This window comes from Mobula birostris, chromosome 4, assembly GCF_030028105.1.
Source record: "Mobula birostris isolate sMobBir1 chromosome 4, sMobBir1.hap1, whole genome shotgun sequence".
NCBI classification, from domain to species: Eukaryota; Metazoa; Chordata; class Chondrichthyes; order Myliobatiformes; family Myliobatidae; genus Mobula; species Mobula birostris.
This window is the reverse complement of record NC_092373.1, coordinates 78,205,594-78,212,162: the sequence shown is the minus strand read 5'-3', so window position 1 is coordinate 78,212,162 and position 6,569 is coordinate 78,205,594.

Below are 6,569 nucleotides of genomic sequence, written 5' to 3'. Positions count from 1 at the left end.
AGACAGAGTATTCAGTGATACAGGGGCCGGAGTAGAGCAGGAGTGGGGACAAGAGCACATGGCAATACAAAACCACAGACTGACAGCTAGGGGGAAGCACACAAAAAGACAAAGTTCAACTGGAGGTACTGATACCTCTGCACAATCTTTAATCAGTTTATGGGAAATCAGTGTTGATGGGAATGCTCCCATTTTATTGTCTATGAACTAGGGAAGTCAGACCATTTAGTAAATAAGGAGTCACACGCAGGCAGAAAGAGTGAGGATGCCAGATTGAAATCTACAAAGCACATTCATGAACCAGATTTATTTAATGAAAAGTAAATTCCCCCACCGTGGTGGAGCTTGCATCTCTAGATCAATAAGCTATGTTTCTGCATGTTATAATAGTAAATTATCAGTAGGTTACTGTAACCTCTCTGTGAAATAGCTATGTGGAAACAGAAAATCTGGTGCTTATTTTGCATGTTCTAACAATTTGTCTCGTTATTGTTAAGTGCTTATTTTCTCAGTTACTGGGAGGTAAGAGAGACCAAGCCACTTACATGGTTGATATGTCTACTGTTGCTGTAATGGCAGCAAGTTCTACAACAGTTTGCACCTGCCTTGTTAATACCAATCATGCAAGCAAACCCAACAGATAAATGTCACCTGAAATATTGATTGCGTAAATAAATGAAGACAATAATGCTTTACATTCTTGGCAAATACATCTGATGCTTAAAGCAACACAAGAATATCTACATCATCACATTGAGAAACTCCCTGCTCAATTTGTCCTGCGAGAAGAGACCAATGACTTACTTAGCAGTCATTCATGGTGTGAACCTCTACCAAATATTTCACTACCTTCCAATTAATACTTATGGCTCATCTTCCTCAATAAAATATCCACTTTGCAGTCCAAGCTTTTCACCAATTACTAGTAGAGAACTATCCAAGAAAAAGCAACAATGGTGACTTACATTTATAAAATGCTTTTGATATTGTCCCAAGCACCTTCCATTGACATTATTAAGCAAATTCTGAAAAATTTTAGAGGAAAAGACAAAAGCTTTGCCAAAGATATTATGTTGAGGGAATTAGAGGTGTGGAAAGTAGTGCAGTGGGGAGATTCAGTCACTGAATTGCAGATTTCACGGTCTCGTCAGTTGATGATATGGCCACCACTGATAGAGCCACCTAAAACCAGGGATGCACAAGCGGGAATAGGACACATGAGGCACTTGTGAGACTTCTAAAGGACAAAGGCACAGGAAGGGGATGGCATTGGAAGGGTTTAAAAACAAGATGAGCATTTTGTCAATGATTTGTTCAGGTCAAGAAATTATTGCTGAAGTAGGTATGTATTATTAAAGCACTTTAGCGGAAGTTTTATTAATGGATAGCAAACAATTAGTTTGATAGAAGTACCACAATGAGTAATGGTTAGGACATTAATATTGACTCTAAGGATGAATTGAGCAAATAGTTTCTGAGGTGACAATATGGACAGTACTGTATTCCTTTGAGTATCTGTGTACAGAACTACACCTGCCAGTGGTTGGAGCAGTGTTGCCTTAGCAGATTATCATGTAGTCGGCATTTTAAGTGACACTGATTGTTTCAGTTAAGGTATCGTTCACTCAGGAACCTCTGCATGTCAGTGACCAGGGAAATAATGATTGAATGGGACAAGGTGCAAGTTTGGAAATAGGCAGCTTTTCATGTATTTAAGCTGACAGCGGGTAGCAGATGGTAGGGTAGTCAGAAATAGATAACAGAAACATGGGTGAGGATTATTCATTCATGAGTGAGCTGAAGTTGGGTTGGAATGGAACAGTGTTAAAGTACAGAAAATTGGAATTTCATCTGGAGGTCCAATACAACATGAAGTCTGTGAACAGTCCACTGCTCACAGCAAGTTCAAAAATTCAGTTTGGTGACACAGGTTGTTTGACTAAAGCTAAAGTGGCAAAAGCCATCTCTACCTTTTGAAGAACCAAAGGAAAAGGAACTTCAGTAAGAGACTATGAAAAAACAATATTGATATGACTATGCTTATTCTAGCGCCAACTTCTACCATTATTACACCAGTAGTACTAGTTCCTATCAGGTGAGCAAGCCCTGTCACCTAAAAAGTCACCATATAGTTACTTGCTTAGGCAAAGTTTGCGGAGTGCAGTACATTATATGCATTAAATATATATTTATGGCTTAATAATACAATTGTACCCATGATGAGGTAATGTTACTCTAAAATAAGGAGTCAGTACATTCTCTATATTTTATTTAATGCATTATTCACTTGTTCAACAAGAGTTTGGAACAGCCGACTTCCAATACTTATTTCTATGAATTAAAGAAGTAACCAATATTATAACTACAATAAACACACATCAAAGTTGCTGGTGAATGCAGCAGGCCAGGCAGCATCTCTAGGAAGAGGTACAGTCCACGTTTCTTCGAAGGGTCTCGGCCTGAAACGTGGACTGTACCTCTTCCTAGAGATGCTGCCTGGCCTGCTGCGTTCACCAGCAGCTTTGATGTGTGTTGCTTGAATTTCCAGCATCTGCAGAATTCCTGTTGTTTGCATTTATAACTACAATAGCTTGTTTTGGATTTGCACTATTAGCTCCTGTATTGTTAAGAGATACCAAGACATGTGATGCCAAAGTTCATTTAATCTATCTGTCCATAAATTTATCTTGATTACTGCATGAGAAACTAAAGTTCAATATGTAGAGAAATTTACCAATTAAAACTAAACAGAATGGATTTATTATCAGTTTTTTTGAAAAGTTGTTGCAATTTACAGATGATACTAATATTATAAAGTTTGTCAGTTTCATTCATTCTTGTTTCCTAATAATAAGCCACTTCTAATTTCCATTCTTACTTAAATAATAATGATATTGTGCACTGATTGTAAAAGTAACACTTTAAAGAAGTTCTCCCCAGTGTCTACATTGTGCCAGTGCTGTATGCTTAATATCATGCCATCCTTCACAGGTGACAAGTTCACATTATGAAGTACTGGGTCATTGCTACTATAGAAGATCCCTAAAACCAAACCCCCAAGCTTAAGAGGAATGCAAGATGAATCAACCATGCAACTGGTAATTGAACTTACATTTGAGATATTAAAAGTACATTTTTGTTGTCTGGATTTCTCAAAGCTGTAATTACCCTGTGACCCCCAAAGTGGCCTTGCCATTTACTCATAACCTTTCATAATTTGTACTTGAAGGCCATTTGTTGGATTGCACCAAAGTTGTCAAAGGTTAACAATGACAGATGTGAGGTGAAGACACATGACCCACAAGCAGGGCAAGGGACAGATTATGCAGCTGGACTGAATACTAACAGATGCAGTCATTTACTTATTGTCTGCTTCCATAGATTCTAAGCCAGAAATGGCGGAATACTCAACACTTCATGCAAGACAATCTCCAAACACTGAATAAATAATAAAAGCCTAAATCTAAAATGAACTAAACTGAAACTACCAAAAAAATCTTGTATGGCGAGCCTAGTGATGGGTAGCAGAAATTCATAAAGTTGGTCGGATTTTGTGTATTAGCACGTAACAGAAAGTGCAGGAAGTTGGGAGTAAAATGAATGCTTAGATGGAAAGAGGAAAGTGCGAGTTAAAAAAGTTTTTTAAATAAATGTGACAGTTTTTGGAAGGAACTCATGATAAAGATTTTCAAAACATTTGATGAGAATATATTTTTTAATGAACTAAGTTCTTTAATTTTGCTTACTCTAACAACTAATATTATCTAAAGGGATGGAAAGCTGGATGTAAAACTAGGTTAGAAATTAGAAGGGGAAAGGACATGTTTTCAGCAATTTTACAGATGACTGGTTCAGCTTGACGGGCTCATTATGGAAACTGTGTACCTTCTTTTGGAATCCCCTTTCATTTCATCCATCGCACACTAACTCCTGAATTTTCTTCTTCTGATTTCTATACCTTTCCTAATATATTAGATAGCGAAAGGCAAAAAAGATGTGTACACTTCAGGACCGAGGATTAAGCACTTTGCGGGTGCAATGAAACTTTTCTTCATGGAAGGATGAAGTAGCAATGAGATCTGGGTCCAGATGAAAGTAAAATCTATTTGTGGGTTAATAGACAAGAAGGGCTGACTTGCATGGTTTTTTATAGAATTCAACCAGATGATTAGACTAATTTGATTTTTGCAAACTTTTCATTTCAGCTCATGTAATGACTGCAAAAGATGAAGTCAAAAGTATCTTAACTGACATATTTAAGTCAGTTATAGATTGCACTGTGGCAGACAGGAAGTTTCTGCAAGGTGTAGTTAAAATTGCTCAATGCATTACCATCACCAGCCTACTCACCATCAAAGACAAATATGCAGAAAGGAGCCAGAGAAATGCCAGCAATATCATGAAGGATCCTTCCCCCCACCCTGCTCATGGACTGTTTGTCACACTCCCATCAGGGAAGAGGATACATAGCATCCACTCCAGAGCCACCTAATTTAAAAACAGTAATTTTCCCCAGGCTCCAAAGGTGATCAGCACTTCCACCTACTGACGTATATAAGCTATCTTACGTATTTATACTTATTGTGGTTGTTTTTATATCTTATTCTGGTTCTTTTTTGTGCTGCATCAGATCCAGAGTAACAACTATTTCATTATCCTTTACACTTGTTTACTGGAATTGACATTAAACAATCACGTATCTTGACTCTTGAATGTTTAAAGGTTTTTAAGCATTTTAGGATTTTGTAGAGGTTTTTAAAATAGTTCGAAGTTTTCAATGAATGTTTGAATATTTCCTATTGCTTTACAATACCAGAAACATTCAGAGTATTTTGCCTGCTGCAGTAAGATTAAGGCTTGGGGTAGGTCAGACATAAAAAAAAAACCTTTTTGCTGTTGTAATGGGCACCCTTTATTTTGATGTTCCTCTCTAGCTTGCAAAAGTGATCCCATTGCACTACTAAATGCCCCTATCTGAAGTGCGCTATAACAAGGCAACAGGATTGGCTCCAGATCATAAGTGGCTGCTGGGGAAGTGGCGGCAACACCAGTACAAACTTTAGTAGTCACTGCAAGATAGTAACTTCAGCTGACAGCAACTTTTGGACCATTGTTTTGAAAGCTGATAGAATGTCTCTGGCAACAGGAATTCTGCAGATGCTGGAAATTCAAGCAACACACATCAAAGTTGCTGATGAACGCAGCAGGCCAGGCAGCATCTCTAGGAAGAGGTACAGTCAACGTTTCAGGCCGAGACCCTTCGTCAGGACTAACTGAAGGAAGAGCTAGTAAGAGATTTGAAAGTGGGAGGGGGAGGGGAAGATCCAAAATGATAGGAGAAGACAGGAGGGGGTGGGATGGAGCCAAGAGCCGGACAGTTGATTGGCAAAGGGGATATGAGAGGATCATGGGACAGGAGGCCCAGGGAGAAAGAAAAGGGAGAGGGGGGGAAAACACAAAGGATGGGCAAGGGGTATAGTGAGAGGGACAGAGGGAGAAAAAGGAGAGAGAGAGAAAGAATGTGTGTATATAAATAAATAACGGATAGGGTACAAGAGGGAGGTGGGGCATTAGCGGAAGTTTGAGAAGTCAATGTTCATGTCATCAGGTTGGAGACTACCCAGATGGAATATTAGGTGTTGTTCCTCCAACCCGAGTGTGGCTTCATCTTTATAATAGAGGAGGCTGTAGATAGACATATCAGAATGGGAATGGAATGTGGAAATAAAATGTGCGGCCACTGGGAGATCCTGCTTTCTCTGGCGGACAGAGCGTAGGTGTTCAGCAAAACAATCTCCCAGTCTGTGGCCACATCGGAAGTGGCCTTCTATATATTGGCCCCGATGTGGCCTTCTGTATGTTGGCTTGCGTCCAGTGCTCCCGATATGGCCTTCTATATATTGGCGAGACCCGACGCAGACTGGGAGATCGTTTCGCTGAAAACCTATGCTCTGTCCGCCAGAGAAAGCAATGATGAACCTGGGGTCATAGGGTGTTTCGGGTCTTTAATCATCATACAACCTCGACCGGCCAACCCAGCCAGGGGTGATCAGTTCCCAACTTGCGTTCAAGTGGTGCACTAATCCACGGATTCCCCCCTCCAGATCCACAGCCACCATGAGGCCCTTTCAGCAGCTTCCAGAATGTTCTTGGTGGCTCTTCTGCACCGCAGTCCTGTAACTCCAAGGAGTTTTAGAGTCTGCTGTAATGAATGGCCAGCAAAGCCCCAGCACTCAACTTCAACTGGATCACAGCGAGATCTCCAGCATTCTGCAATAAGATCTGTGTATTTAGCCATCTTGCGCTCATTGGCCTCTTCCATCCGGTCTTCCCAGGGGACAGTAAGTTCCAACAGGACCACTTGCTTTGTAAACTCTGATATTAACACCATGTCCGGACGGAGTGGAATGGCTGCGATGTTCTCTGGGAACTTGAGCTGCCTCCCTAGGTCGAATTATAAAGCACAGAAAATGCCCTTTGGCCCAACCAGTACAGGCCAATCAAGATGTCTAGATAAGTCTATCCTATTTGCCTGTGGTTGGCCTATTTCCCGGCATGTTTTTTTATAT